This window comes from Equus caballus, chromosome 4 (genome assembly GCF_041296265.1).
Source record: "Equus caballus isolate H_3958 breed thoroughbred chromosome 4, TB-T2T, whole genome shotgun sequence".
Classification (NCBI taxonomy): domain Eukaryota; kingdom Metazoa; phylum Chordata; class Mammalia; order Perissodactyla; family Equidae; genus Equus; species Equus caballus.
The window spans coordinates 20,388,639-20,403,962 of record NC_091687.1 but is presented as its reverse complement, the minus strand read 5'-3'; the positions used below and the strand labels follow the sequence as shown (position 1 = coordinate 20,403,962).

The window sequence follows — 15,324 nt, the reverse complement described above, 5'->3', positions numbered from 1 at the left end:
TGCTATCTAATGCGATACAACTAGGCACATGTGACTATTTAAATTTGTTTTAATTAATAAGAATAAAATAAAATGAAAATTGCAGTTCCTGGGTTGCCCTAGCCACATTTTGAGTGCTCAGTAGCCACGTGAGGCTAGCGGCTACCGTAAGATAGAGAGCATTTCCATCATTGCAGAAAGTTTTGTTGGAGAGGCTAGTCTGGGTGACTGATGACCAGAGCCTAAATTACAGAAGCGGTAAGGAACAGTTAGAACGAGAAGGGATGCACTTGAGAATCAGTCTCCCTGTGTTGATGTTCTTATTTGGCAAAGCTCAGCTCCAGATCCAAGGTTAAGGGCCTCGCCACTTAAGACACACCTCTGCCTCACCCACAGGGAAGATGTAACCTCGTGTTTGCTGAACACTGACCAGATCCACTATCTTCGTTCTGCTTGGGTCCACCTGGCTTTCTGATTATAACTGCATGGCAGTGGTTTCATGTCATATACATATATCATCTACAAAACTCAGCTATGGGGGCCGGCCCCGTGGCGCAGCAGTTAAGCACACTCGTTCTGCTTTGGCAGCCCGGGGATCACCAGTTCGGATCCCGGGTGCAGACATGGCACCATTTGACAAGCCATGCTGGGGTAAGCGTCCCACATATAAAGTAGAGGAAGATGGGCACAGATGTTAGCTCAGGGCCAGTCTTCCTCAGCAAAAAGGAAGATAGGCAGCAGATGTTAGCTCAGGGCCAATCTTCCTCAAAAAAACACAAATCCAAAACAGAAAACTCAGCTATGTCTGCTTAGCCCCCCCCCCCCCACCATCCCCCAAGAAAAACAATGCTTCCTGATTTGATATCACCCTACTTAATGAGCAGATTTCCTGGCGTGAGCCAGAGTTAGGAAATGTACATTTTCTATTGCCCAAATTAGTCCCATTACTGTGGGCATCTCCCTGGATCGAGTGTAGTTTTAGTGTGTAAATATAAAGTGTGTGTTTTTGCCCAAAGACTCTAAATGAAAGCAGAAACCTCATTGGTGCACATCTAAAGAAAGAGCGGCCTCTTTCCCTGCAGGAGTCAGAACTGGCCGCACAGGACTTATTGAGAGAGAGTTATGTCCAGAGCAGTTACATTGAAAACTGGGATCATTCTTGACACCTTTACATAATTCACAACCTACCCTGACAAAGAGTGCCAGTGTTTCTGTTTACGAATAAGGTGGGCCACTGCGATGAGAGCACAGTTTAGGCTTCACTCAACCAACACCTTCCAAGAGTATGAAAAATTCTCGGCATATTTTTTAATTGGAGGGAGGGGATGTGCATTATTTTTTTGTTTTTTACAAAATGTGAAATGGTATTACTATTTTGTTATTGCACTATTTCAATTTTCCGTAAAATCTGCCTGCCCTGCTCTGTGCCTTCTGAGAGGACTGAGGTGTTTTCCAGGGTCATTCTGCATGTGGATGACTTTCTACCTCAGTGCTGAGCTTACAGCTGGGTGCTGCTGGAAGGGGAGACTCCAAGGGCTATCCCAAGCCTGCTTTCTGACACTTCCTCTCTAGAATGGGTACATTTACGATGATGCAGTCCGGGTATATCCTGGACCTACCCCCAGAGATTCTGACTCAGTAGGTTAGTTGGGGACAGAAAAGTGCCTTTGTACCAGGCCACCACGTGATTGAGTGCAGCTCCCACTGGGAAGGAGAGTTTTAGAGGGTGTCCAGAGAAACAGGCTCGTGCCTCCTTCTGCCTTGGCTTAGCAGCACGACTTAGGGACTCATTTAACACATCTGTGGAAGGATGCATCTGGCTCACAGCAATGGCTTTCAACCCTCCCATCCATCAGAGTCACCTGTGGGGCTTTGCACCTACACATCTCCAGGCTCCTCTTAAGCCTAGAGAATCAAAATCTTTGACTTGGCAATAAAAGTGTTTGCTCATAGACCACCACAGGTGGATAAAATAACCTCCAGTTTGCCATGAGCTCCATGCATCTGCTGTATTTTCATCCCATCCAAGCCATCAGGGACTTTTTAGCATCTAGATGTAGTGGTTGGTATTGGTAAGCTGTGCTGGGAAAGGCTGAGGATTAAGTTTAAAAATGCTTGAAGCTGCCCATGGGCACCCCAGTGAGCAGAGGGCCAGTACAACTGGAAATGCTGTGGGGCTCTGGCCCTGACAGGACACAGCAGCCTCTGGCCTCATGCTGCCTACTGATAGGCTCTGTTTGTCCCCGTGGAGCAGTGGACAGACATGCCTAGGGGGCAGGCAGTGCAGCCCCTGCTGGGTCCCCTGCCGGACACACCTCCCTGCTCACCAGGGTGAAGGGAGCCATTCAGTTGGGGTTGTTCAGTGTATACAGCCGGGTCGTGGTACAGCCAGGTCTGGACCCGCAACTCCTGACTCTCTGACTGGGGTTCCTTCTAGGCCCTCTGTTCACTCTCTGCAGTGGGATCTGCACCGAGTCATGCACCGAGCCCGGCAGTGGCCTTCATTCCATTATGCTGAATCTATGGCCAGGTAACTGGGCAAAGAAGGGGCTTCCCACAGAGGCTGTGAGCTGCCACCTCTCCCTCTTGCCAACCTGAGCACCCCAGCAGGGCACCCTCCTCTCTGTCTGCCACTATCCACTCCTCTCCTCATTACAAAATGAGGCCACTCACACTAACTCTGTGCATCTCCTGGGGGAGGCCCAAACAGATAATACGTGTGAAATCCCACTGTCATGCATTAGCTTCATTATAATTAATTTAAAAGTCGATAAGCAGATCATTTTGTCTTTGGTCAGGTATCAGAGTCAGCTGAAGAAAGCGCTGGGTGAATGGTCCCCATGCAGGAGTCCAGTGCTGCCCTCAGGACTGGCTGGCACACCAGGCCTGTACCCCTCCCAGGCTGAGTGCTTGTCACTCCCGAGCTAGAAATAAGAGAGAAAATGGAAGAAAGAAATTCACAAAAGAAAATGACAAGTAGCTAAGGAACATATCAATATCATGTTTTTGAATTAAAAAATGAACATAGGAGTAGCTGGTGGCAAATAAAAATTGCCTTCTCTATCCTTTTGTAATCATTGCTTAATCCTCACTTCCAGATGTTACAAATCTTGACCTACTTTATTTCTTCAGAAAGAGAGTATCCACAGTGGCTTTCGAAGTCTTTGATTACAACCTACAGTAAGAAATGCATTTTATATTGTGACCTAGGGCACATATACACATACATAATTGAGACAAAAGTTTCAGCAAATATTATTTCCCTTAGTAGGTTCCATACCCCACTTTTTTTCTTTATTCTTTTCTGTTCTATTTCATTTTTTAAAATGCTAGTCATGAGACCTCCAAAACTGATTTCATGACCCAAAAAGAGGCAGACGCCAGTGATTTGCAAATCACTGAAGAGAAGACCCAAGTTGGAGGGCTGACACCTGACTTCAAGACCTATTAGAAAGCTACAAGAATCAAGACAGTGTGGTATTGACAGAGGAATAGAAAAATAGGTCAATGGAACAGAATAGAGAGCCCAGAAGTAGACCCCCATAAATACAGTCAACTGATCGCTGACAAAGGAGCAAAGGCAATTCAATGGAACCAACATAGTCTCCTCAACAAATGGTGTGGGAACAACTTGACATCCACATGCAAAAAATGGATCTAGACACAGACCTTACACCCATCACAAAAATTAACTCAAAATGGATTGTAGACCTGAATGTAAAATACAAAACTATGAAACTCCTAAAAGATAACACAGAAGAAAACCTAAACAAATACGGAATTTGGCAATGACTTTTTAGCTACAATACCAAAGGCATGATTCATGAAAGAAAAAATTGATAAACTGGACTTCATTAAAATTAAAAACCTTGTGCTCTGCAAAAAGCATGGAATTGATTTTCTCACCAGCTCTTAAGCAAAGTGGCTTCTCCAGGAAGACTAGATTCCCCTGACATTTCTCCTCTGTGGATTCAGCCAGTGTGGACATCACAGTGTGGCTCATCGCTTTTCATCCCTGACTTCACCAGAATCTCCAGGGCCCCACCTTGCTCAGATAATCTCAGCACTGAGTCCCATCTCCTCCTCTCCCAAGGAGCCATGCCCACTGGGCTCACTTGAATGTCCCTCTCAGTCACGTCTGCACTTTCAGTTCTCCCGGAACACGCAAGCTCCTATGACCAGTTACAGGCAATTCCAACATAATGAGAAGTAGCCCCTTCCGCTCCTATGGAAGAGACTGTAGAGTGGTCCTTCCTCTTCCAGGACACCATCAGCTGCAGTATGGGCTGCCTTCATCTGCCCTCGTCTGCTCTGGGGCATAACAAGGTCGCACTGGATCAGTGATGTTCAACCAGGGGCGATTTTGCCTTCCAGGAAACGTGTGGCAATGTCTGAGACATTCTTGGGCGTCACAGCTGGGAACTACTGTATTCCAGGATGCTGTTGAACATCTTACAGTGCACAGGACAGCTCCCCACAGGAAAGAGTTATCTAGAGTTATCCAGCCCCAAATGTCAATAGTGTTGAGGTTGAGAAACCTCTAACACCCAAGCCTCACTCTAATCCACATAAACCCCACACCTGTAAGAAAGACATGAAATGTGAAAAGACATGCAGCTGGAGGGGACCAGTGATTGGCCTTGTTCCAGCTGGGCTGTAGGTCCTGACCTGCACCAAACCCAAGCCAACTGTCTTTCCTTCCCTGAGCAAACTCCTGTCCTTCTTAGTGCTGTTCCATTTAAGAGCATGTCTCTGTCCTTCACCAACAAACTCCTTAGAAAGTGGTTCATGTTCTCACTGCCTTTTGTTTTTAATATCCTTTAATCCAGCATATCTGGATGCTAAAGGTTCCCTTCATTTTCACCCTGCATCTTGACTTAACAGAGCCGTGTTCCTCCCAACAGTATTCTAAACTTCACTTATTCGAGGAAAAGGTCAAGGTAGCTACCAAAACATGTAATATAGAAGAATAAAGTATATAATTGAGGGATGTGGAGCAAATCAGAAATAAGAGTAAGACAATAATAAAGCCAAGGGCTGAGTACTTCTAAGAAATGAAGAGAATACTGTCCCACGGGCCTGGAGCTGTGGGCTGCAAAATGACCTGAGCTTCAAATGGCCAAAACGAGGACAGAACCCGACTGGTTACAAGAGTCACAGGGAAAACAAGCCAGTCATGCCAGAAAAACGCACCTCCCAGCTCTGAGACTCGTGTGAAATGTTCCTCTTGGGACTTTGTACAGAGGCCACTGTGGGTCCCCTCCTCAGTGACATCGTGAAACAACCAGTCTTATAAGCCACTCTTAAGCTACCCTCCAGGTAGACTCAGGGCTGCAATGGCCAATCACAGCACAGTCCCAGCACTGCCCCAGGCAGGCACTGGTCTGACCTGTGGCTGAACTCGACCTCAAAGGTCAACATCAGACCTGGAGAGGACTTGTGGATTACACGTGCTTCAGGAAACCCTCCATATATCTGATTTCTTATAAGTCACCTTCGCTTCATACCAATTCAGAGAGAATTCAAGGAAAGATTTGGAGGCAAGCACCTGAAATGCACTACAACCTGAACAATTGGTACCCTCAGGGAGTCAGGTGGCATCCCAGGCATTGGTCCCAGCAGTGTGACTTCTCCCATTAGGGGTCACCTGGGATCTGGGCAATTACAATCTTAACTCAAAAGACCAAATAATAGGGATGAGATAGCACATCTCCCCAGGAAACTGTCCACCGGGACTGGTGTGGTTCTCTGCTCAGCCTCATCAGGAGGCAGAAGCTGCCAACGAGTGTCTCTGTAGCTCATACACTTCTGGGCTTGAAGTTCAACAGTCATGTCTCAAGCCACTCGTGCTAGAGTGGCAGCAAGTTGTGTGTCACAAAAATCTTACAGAGCTGCTTAAATGGAGATTCATGCTTGGTTCCATTTGGAAGCAGGAGTTAAAATTTTGGGGGCATCATGGTTGCTGTGAACAAATACTGTGCATGAATTTAAAGGAGCGGAAGGTTCTTGTTGAGAGGGGCCCAGCCTATGGCCTTGGCTGGATGATCTCAGAGGCTGATGTCCAGCTGCAGGCAGCTCTTGATGACAACAGTGCCACATAGCCCACTGGACCAGACCCTCCCGCTGCAGTGTCAGGGCACCCACTTCCCTCCCAGCAGGTGTGCACTCTGCCAACACACACCCAGGCTGGCCATTTGACACTCCCTTGCCAGCTGCCCCTTCCTTCGATGGACAGCTTTCTTTGATGTAGTTTTTGGTTTAACAAATCAGGGAAACATGCTATGTTTTTAAGGTACCCCATAGATCTCATCTCATGTATGTACCGTTGACCTTCAAGGACACAGAAGGTTTAGAAGGTGGAGCTGGTGCACCCTCTCCTCAGGATTTCTTACTTGGGCCTCAGTTTGGACGATGAAAAGTCTCAAGTCTCAACAAAATAGGGATGTTGAAGTCTGTACACGAGTCTCCCAACCAGATGATGTGGCTTTGAGACTCTGCAGGGAATTGCTCAGTGAAGATGGACATGAAGTCACCAAGAGGGAAAGGCCTCCCAAGCCCCATGGCTCAGGGACTGCTTACCTGAATCTACTTACGGGAGGTTCCCAGATCCCCCTCCACCAGTGAGGGCTGGGCGTCTACAAATAACAACCCTGAAGGAGTGCTTTAACTCCAGGCTTCATTAAATTGAAAATGTGTTCTGTTGGGCAGCTTGAGTTCACGTGGTGTAGTGAAAAGTACCTAGGATTTGTGTTCTTATAGCAACACACCTCCAAAGCAGACCTGAGTTGCAGTGCTTTGTTAAGGCTCTGCAGCAAATGCTGTCATGATTCACCACTCCTGAGCACACAGCTGCCATTCCTGGAACTCTGCCCTGGGCTGTCCTTGGTCACCAGAGCTTGCTCTGCCGGTGTGAGGGGTGTTCAGGAGAATTAATACCCCCACCAGGTGGATGTTCTTTATCAGCTCCCAAAGTCCTGCAGCAACATTCAGCTCCAAGTTCCCACGGGTAACTGGCTTGAAAACGTGCCCTGTGCTGACTTCTCCCCTTCTCTGTCTCACTTCCCCCCACCCCTACTGGGGTTTTCTGGGGTCACTAACAAAATAAACTACTTGCACTTGAATCTTTGTCTCAGCATCAGCTTGTGAGGGAACCCAAACCAAGACAGGGACATAATTGGAGTTAGACAACAGTGTTCTGGATGGGACGACTCGCTTTCTGAGTGGTCAGTTCACAACTTAACTGTGCATTAATGCATGTCCTACGGAATATCAATAGAACTGTTGAATGTAGGAACAAATGAATTTAAAGCTCCTCTTGAAAGAGAAATATATGAAAACAGCAAGGATGATTTAAATAAACCTGATAAGCGAACTCTTGCCCTTCCCAGTATCCAAATGCTTTATAGAGTGGTAAAGTTTAAATACTGTAGCACTGGCATAGGAATAAACCGACAATTCAGCAGAACCAGCGCAACAAGCTGGAGCAACAGGAATATGAGAGGAGGACATTTTTACAAAAGTAATGTTGGAAGAATTGGCTTACTGCATTGGGGGGCAATTAGAACTCTATCCTATGCCTTAGTTCCAAATAAATTCCAGGTGGAATAAAGATCTAAAAGTAAAAATCCAAAAGCATAAAAATACTACGAGGAGATAGGGATAAGTATGTACATACTCTGAGCCGAAGAGCACTTCCCAAACCCGACACCGAAGACTCCGGAAGCACAGACTTGGGATTGATAGATTGTTCACCCCAAGAGGGAAAGCTCTGAACATCAAGAAACAGGCAGTACAGACAAACTGGGGAAAATCTATTCATGTGATGACATATGGTTATGATATCTTATTCAGTGAGAAAAAGCAGGTTGCAAGTAGGATATACAGTTTTATCTCCAGGTTGTTAACATATTTGAAAAAGTAAAAGCCATACAACAAATGCTTACAGCAGCTCTCTCTTAGAGGTAGGATTACGAATGAAAGTTTTGATTTTTGCTGTTCAGAAGTTTTTTTCATATTTTCTCAAGGAACATACATTAGTTTTGGAAACACTCCTTACACAGTTTTTTTACTGACAACTAACATGCCTTATGCATCCTGGAGAGGGCCATGCGTATGTGTGCATTGAGATGGAAAGAATGCCTTTAAAACACGGAACATTCTGCTGACTGGTAACACTGAAACATCCATCTGAAGAAAGGTACCAATCAAAGGAAGAGTCTGCTAGCATGGAAGCATAAAAGAGCCAGCCAGGGGTTGTTGGCAGGTACATTCCAGCAGGAAAGTGGGTACCCTGAGGTCATCTAACTAAGATGGCGGACTGGTCCCATGGCAACAAGAATCTCCCACTAATCACTTAAATTCCTTTGTAGATTCATCTATCAGGAGAGAAATTCTTGGTCAAAATGATGTTACCAGGTCTCTTTCTTTTTGTAAATTTTAAAATTGTATGCTCTGATCTCTCTCTGGATGATTTCATCCAGTCCTATTGCTTCAAATATCATCTAAACATTTTCAACCCAACTTATTTCCTGTCCTGACCTCTTTTCTGACCTCCAAACTCACACATTGAAAAGTACATGAAATCTCCACCAGGTTACACATGAACATCTAAAATTTAATTCCCTAACTGAATTCTTGGTCTCCTTCCTCTCCCCCTACCCCAATCTGGTCCGCCCTGACTTCTCAGTCCGTGACAACAATCACTGTTGGTTCATGGATTTTCTGTCTGTGAAGTCATCCTGTCTCCTCAACTCCTTCTCTTCCTGGCAACCTCCTGACACCCACACATGCACACACGTGCAGGCACACATGCACATGCACATATCCGGCATCCTACCACTCTTCCTCACCTCGACTCCCTTCCCTCTGCCAGCCCCTCTCAGACTCCCTCCACGTTCCTTGCATTTCTGCTCTATCCTCCAAACCAGGAGAGTGGAGACACTTTTACTCTTGTCACTCTTGGATCCATTTTCCATACGAGAGCCAGAGTGATCCTAAATAAAATGAAGTAAGCTAACATCACTGTTTTCTAGAAACACTTCGATGCCTTCCAATCTAGTTGGAGGGGATACAAACTATGTAACATGGCTTGAAAGACCCCCTGCTTTGTATGGTCCTTGGGAGTTGGCCCTCTTTCAGGACCTGGAATATGCAAGGGTCTTTCTAACCTCAGTGCCTTCACAAATGCTGTTGCCTGTATGGTGCCATTCCCGTAGCTTAAGACAATTGCTTCTTTAGTCTCAGCTTATGTAAGACTCCACGTGTGGAGCATGTTAGAAGGCACCATAGTAGGGCTGGTTTGCCCTTCCTTGCTCTCCTTTCTTCCCTCCCATGGCTCATGTAGAGATTTAGAGTCTCCTTGACATCACTCAACTTGTCTCGGGTTCCAGTGATAACTGTGAATCCTGGGTCCCCACCACCACCCCCTGCCTATCCCTGCCCCCCAGGCAGAACACAGAGAGCTCTTCCTTCATCTAGCCTGTGACAAATACCTCTGGTCTCCACCATTCTGTGCTCCCTATCTCGTGCCCAGTCCTTTGATAACTGCCCCGAACCAGCCTCATGCCCACTCTGCTCTTTGTACCTGCCCTGCCCCAGGCTTGGAGCAGCAGCAGTCTGCTAGAAAGACCAGTTCCCATGCTCCTGCTGACTTTTCCTGTGGAGTTCTCCATGCTGCTCTCTCTGCCCTGCTTTATGCGCAAATAAAATTCTGTTGACTCTGGCTTTTCCTAGAAATTTGTCAAAACCGCATCCCCAGCACTGCTTCACATATCCTAACTATCATTTCAGTGGTTTGGGGGAGGAGGAGCTGGGATGTACAGCTCAGTTTGGGGGCTGCCTGAAAGGGCTGGAGGCCATCTGTAAGGCAGGCTCCCCACGGTGCAGGGCTGGAATTTATGGGACGACCTGATGGGGCTGAAAATTTGAAATTGGGGCTGTTGGGAAAATGGAGGATTATGGTGACTGGCCAGCTGAACAGTAAGAAAGATCTGAGCTGCTGGGGTTTTAGATGAAACAAACAGGCTCTCCAGAATGAGCTTTCCCAGGTTTCCCCAGAGATCAGTGACTCCCTCTAGGTTTCTCAAGATTTCCTCGACCTTTATCACCATCAGAAATTAATGTTTAACCAGCATATGAGGCTGAAAACACAAGGACAGGGAAACATGTGGATTTGAAGCTGCAGGAAGAGTGGCGTGCCTCCACACCAGCTCCCCCAGCTGCTTCTCCACATTCTCCCCAACCCCCGAAGCCAGCACATCTCATAAAGGAGGGCCGACCGTAAGGAATTTTAATTCCCAGCAAGTAAGTCTCTGGTTTTTTATTTAATCAGATTATTATTGTTGGAAATGGCAACACCTGTACCTTGACTCTCAGGTCCCACAGTACTGAGCGTTTGCTTAAAGGTTAACTCTCTTGAGGGCTGGAGACTATTATTGATCAAATGCTGTCTCTTATGTGCAGGCTCACAGAGCTGTCAGTTCTGTGGGACCCTGATGCCGGCACTCACACATGCACACACAGTCACTCGCGTAGCTACGGGTGATGAGTAGGTGCTGGGAACAATTTCATGACTGCCACTCAATAGCAAGGACAGGACAGACATGGACCTCACTCCTCTCTCCCACTTACCACTAGTGTGGTTTTGGGCACTTAGTTCCACTGAACCTCTGATTCTTTCCTGTCTAAAATTTTAATAGTGTCTACCTTGTCTCGTCCTTGTGAGGATTAATCACATAATGTCTGGAAAATATCCAGCACATGGGAGATGAGTAATGAATACTCTCTCCTTTTGACGTATGGTGTAGTCTACTCAGAGGTAAACTCAGAGTCCACCTATGCGGTGTGATTTGAGAAGAGTTAAAGGCTCTTCTCTGCCAACTTGCCGAGCTGATCACAATCCCGTCTACAGATACAAATCTTGAGAAGACATCGTCGCTTCTCCTTCAGGCTTGAGCCAAAGCAAAAACTTCTGAGTGTTCAGTTTTTGGCCCTAATCATAGCCTCATTTCACAGTGAGAGAACTAAGACGGAACATGTGAGGAAGATGGTGCGAGACCTCACAGCTACTGATGGTGAATCTAGAACTTAAGTTGTTCTTACTGCACAGTTTGGCACTTTCTGCTCTGCCATTCTGGGAAAGTGTTGCATTTTTTGCGCACTCACCATGTCCCAGGTGCTGTAGTAAGCATCACGTGAAGAGTTAACTAGAGCCCCTTGGAGATCAGGGAGTGGGGTCTGAAGTTGGGGACAAAGAGGCAGGACTGTTGATAGGAGCAGGATGGAAAGGGTGGGAGGTGGGAAACATGAAGGCACAGCTGGGAAGTGGGAATTGCAAGGCTAGACACAAGATGGAAGGCTCTGGGCTCCCACAGTGGCAGGAAGGCACAGCAGGCATTGTCTTCTAAGTCTCTTCATGCACAGCCTTGGGGGGGCCCAGTGCCCCCAGTTCTGAGGTTCGCTTAGCTGGATAGACTGAGCCTCTGTTGGGAGTCAGCCCCGAGGATCCTGGATGGCTCTGGGTTAGCCTAACGAGCCTGTGTGTTGGGTCCAGATGACAAATGGTGCCCTCACTGCCGGGGTAAGTCATCCAGAGTTTAACCTTGTTCTTTGGGCTCATGTGGCTGAAGGTATGTGACAGAGGTGCCCCGGAGAACTTTCCCTCTGAATGTCCTCAGAGGGGATTTATGACCTTTTGAAACCAGGAAAATATTGGTGCTGTTTTAAATTTAAATCATAACTTTCAGACTTTAAAAAGCTACTAAATAATATGTGAAGAGACACAGTCATCTGCACAGGACGCCATCCCTGAGCCGCACTACACCTTTGGCCTCCAGCGGAAGGGGAGAGGCCCAAGAATGCTGACTGTAGGCACGACTGACGAAGAGCAACAGTGTGTTCACATTTGAAGAAGGCCATTTCAGAGATCTGTTAACTTATTACCATATAAAGTGATCAAAGGTTCAGTCCACCAAGAAGATAATATAGTTCTAGACATGTCTAAACCTAATGGAAGAGACTTAAATACAAAAAGAGAGTATTGGCACAGCTATGGGGAGAAGTCGACAAGGTCACCAGCAAGGTGGAAGGTTTCAACACATCTTTAGCAGATTATAGTAAACCGGACGATAGAGCAAAGTGACAAAAATATGGTAAAGATTTAGGAAATTTCATCAACAATTGACCACAGTTCAATTACGTTAATTAAATTAGAATTCAAGAAATGATGAGCAAACACTGCTATATATGTCTGGAAATTTTTTTATAAAGCTACTACATAACTCATGCGTCAAAGAAAAACATAATAGAAATTAAATAATACTTAGATATAAATCATAATAATGCTACATTTTAAAACTTGAGCTATGTATTGAAAACGGTGCATAAAAGAAAGCATATAGCTTTTTTAAAATTCTATTTTATTTTAGTTTATTTTAAGATTGGCACCTTAGCTAACAACTGTTGCCAATCTCCTTTTTTTGTTTTTCTTCTTCTTCTCCCCAATGCCCCCCAGTACATAGTTGTATATTCAGTTGTGAGTGCCTCTGCTTGTGCTAGACTCCCTGTAATATTCTGTAATATTCTTTCTCGACAGTATGCTGGCCATTCTCAGACTTTTGCTTTTCCGTCTATATTTTAGAGTAAAAGATCTGTGTTGAGATTTTGATTAGAATCGCGTTGAATCTGTCAATCAGTTTGAGGAAAATGGAAATATACATAACATCGAGTGTTTCTATCCACGAACCGGCATTTATTTCTGTTTGTTTGGGTCTTCTTTAATGTCTTCCATTAAGCTTTCATTAAGTTTCTTCATTCAAGCCTTGCTCATCTTTTGTTAGACTTTGTTAGATCATTTCTACTGTCTTGTTCCTAATCTGACTGATATCTTGTCATGATCACTGTGGATGGTTAAGGCACCTGCCTTCAACTACACCTCATAGGTGATGGAGGCAGATTCAAGCCTGGGCTCTGAGCCTGCCGTCCGAGCCCTGTGCTGCGCCTGCCTCACGCCACTGCAAATCTTTTCGTTTCCACCTCTTAAATAAATGTCAAGTCTATCTCCTTGTTCCCACTCTCATCTGCTCCAACCCCCACGTGGCTCTCCAAGCAAAGCTGGAGTGATTTTTAAACTCTTACATTGGGCATGTCAGTGCTCCATTTCAAAGCTTTCCCTTCAAGCAGGGTCCAGACCCCGCTGGCTGTGGGCATCTTCTCTAGGTCGTGTCCACTTCACACACTTTGCATCACGGTCACAGTTGGCAGGTGTGGATCTCTCTCTGTTTATTCTTTCATGATCTGCCTCCCATCCTGGAATGTCACACAGCAAGTAGATCTGGCTGCGCCCAACAAAAGGGCAGGCTGGCCTGCCGGTGACAAATGCGGGTGACGACACTTCGCTCAGCCACATGCTGGCTGTATGACCTTTGGCAAATTTCCTAACCTCTCTGGCCTCTGTTTCCTCATGTGTAAAATGAGAATGATGATGACATCTACCTTGTAAGGTGGTTGGGGGGAATTGCATGATCCCATGTGAAAATGCCTGTAATAGAACCTTTACACATGCTAGGTATCGTTATAGTAACTCTTTATGAAATGGAAGATTTCATTTTTTTCTCATAGCCCCCTCTCCCAGAGGCCTGTGCCTGGGTGTCAGCCCCTCATCATACCTGTATCCCTCATTTGCAGAGTCTCCATGTATCATCCGGCCTTTATCAAGTGCCTGCGCTGGGCCAAGCTGTGTGCTGGGGACGGCACTCAGCGGGGGCAAACCCTGGATCCAGCCTCCCAGCTCTGGCGAGTCCTGTACAGCTTGATGCCGTCCCTTCCCACAGAGCACCCGGTTCAGCTGTGTGGGCTGTGGACTCAGGCTGGCGTACCTCTCATCTGCAGCCCGGCCCATCTCACAAGCTGGGGCAGTCCTCAGGCCGGCTCCCCTGGGAGGTGGCGCGTGGAGCTCGGGAGCTCTCTGCACACATGAGACCTAGTCTCTGCACTGCCCCTAGGTCTGCACCCAGCCAGTGGAGAGAAGGGGAGGAGGGAGGGAGCCACCAACATCCAGGTCCCTCGCCGGCCCCACCCACCTGCTGCCTCTGGCCAGCTCCACACCCCACAGGTCTCGGCCCCAGGAGAACACATGTTCCTTTGAAGAGATGCTCTTCAAGCACAGCCCCCTCTCTATGGGAGTTGCCGGCTCCTGACTGTGCTACTGGCCCTGAAAATGTGTGGAGTGTGCATGTGTGTGCATGTATGCATATGATGGTGTGTTCACATGTATGTGTATATGTAGACGTGTGTACACATATGTATGGTGTGTGTGGTATACATGCACATGTGTGCACTGTATGTTGTGTGTGCATTGTGTACCTGTATGTGTATACATGAGTACTGCGTGAATGAGCATGTGTACATGTATCCGTGTGCAACACGTACATGTGTATGTGTGTTGTGTGTATGTATGGTGTGAGCATGCATGTACGTGTATGTGTGTGTGCATGTGTGCTGTGGCAGAGCAACCTACTGCCCCTCCTGGCCTGAGTGGGCTCCACCCAGGCCCCTTTCCAGGCTCACAGGGCTCTGTGCACTCCTTGAAGGAGAACCCCAACCCTGCTCCTCATCCTGCACTGATCAGCTCAGCCAGGGAGCTCCTCTTCGCCCTGTCACTGCCCAGTGGGGTAGAGGAGAGAGGAAGCCCGAACCTCATTTTGAAGAAATTCGTGTTTTGAACGCTGGTGGGCTTCATAGTTAAAAGAACAGGCTTTGAATCATGAATCTGGGTTCAGATGCTCACCAGCCTCTGCTTCTCCCTCTGATCTGGGCTGAGGGCCTGGCACACTGAGCCTCCCATCCTTCCTGCCATGGGGGTCCCAGCAGCCCCCTAAGGGGCAGGCCCAGCATGCCACCCAGCGCTGGCACAAAGCGAATGCTGCTGGTTTGCCATGCCCAAACCGGCCCTTCTTCACCCCTTGAACGAAGCCAGGAAGCCTAGGGTTGCTCCCATGTTGCCGGGGCAGTCTCTAGGAGAACTGACGGAGTCTGGGTCCCACACGGCACACTGTGAGCACAGGGCCCCTTTTCTTTGGCCTCTTGTCCCCCATCCCCTGCAGGCTCTGCTGTCCCTTCAGTCCTGCTCTGCCCCTCCCCGCCCTCATGGCCTAGGGGGGAGCAGGAGGCAGCGGGAGGTGGGAGACGCTGCTGCCGGTAAATAAGCAGAGCAAGCCTCTGCTCTGATTGGCTTTGGGAAGGCGGACCTCTGTCTACATAAATGGCAATGACATCGTCTGTGCCTTTTAACTGTCACCGAGGAGAGAGAGGAAGGACAGAGAAGGAGCAACTCCGGGCTGCCTGTGA

The 15,324-nt window shown here is 47.2% G+C and overlaps 1 protein-coding gene across 4 annotated transcripts in view; it reads left to right on the top strand.

The window, feature by feature from the left end:
- Nucleotides 1-10,096: 10,096 nt before the first annotated feature.
- Nucleotides 10,097-15,324, top strand: part of DDC (dopa decarboxylase) — a 90,197-nt gene continuing 84,969 nt past the window's right edge. The window contains exon 1 of one of the 4 annotated variants that reach the window (XM_014738979.3): nt 10,097-10,281. The gene's annotated coding sequence lies outside the window, so the exon portion shown is untranslated. Of the gene's footprint in view, nt 10,282-14,993; nt 15,321-15,324 lie in introns of those variants that run through there. The other 3 variants (XM_070264429.1, XM_014738978.3, XM_001498321.5) reach the window with 3 other exon arrangements.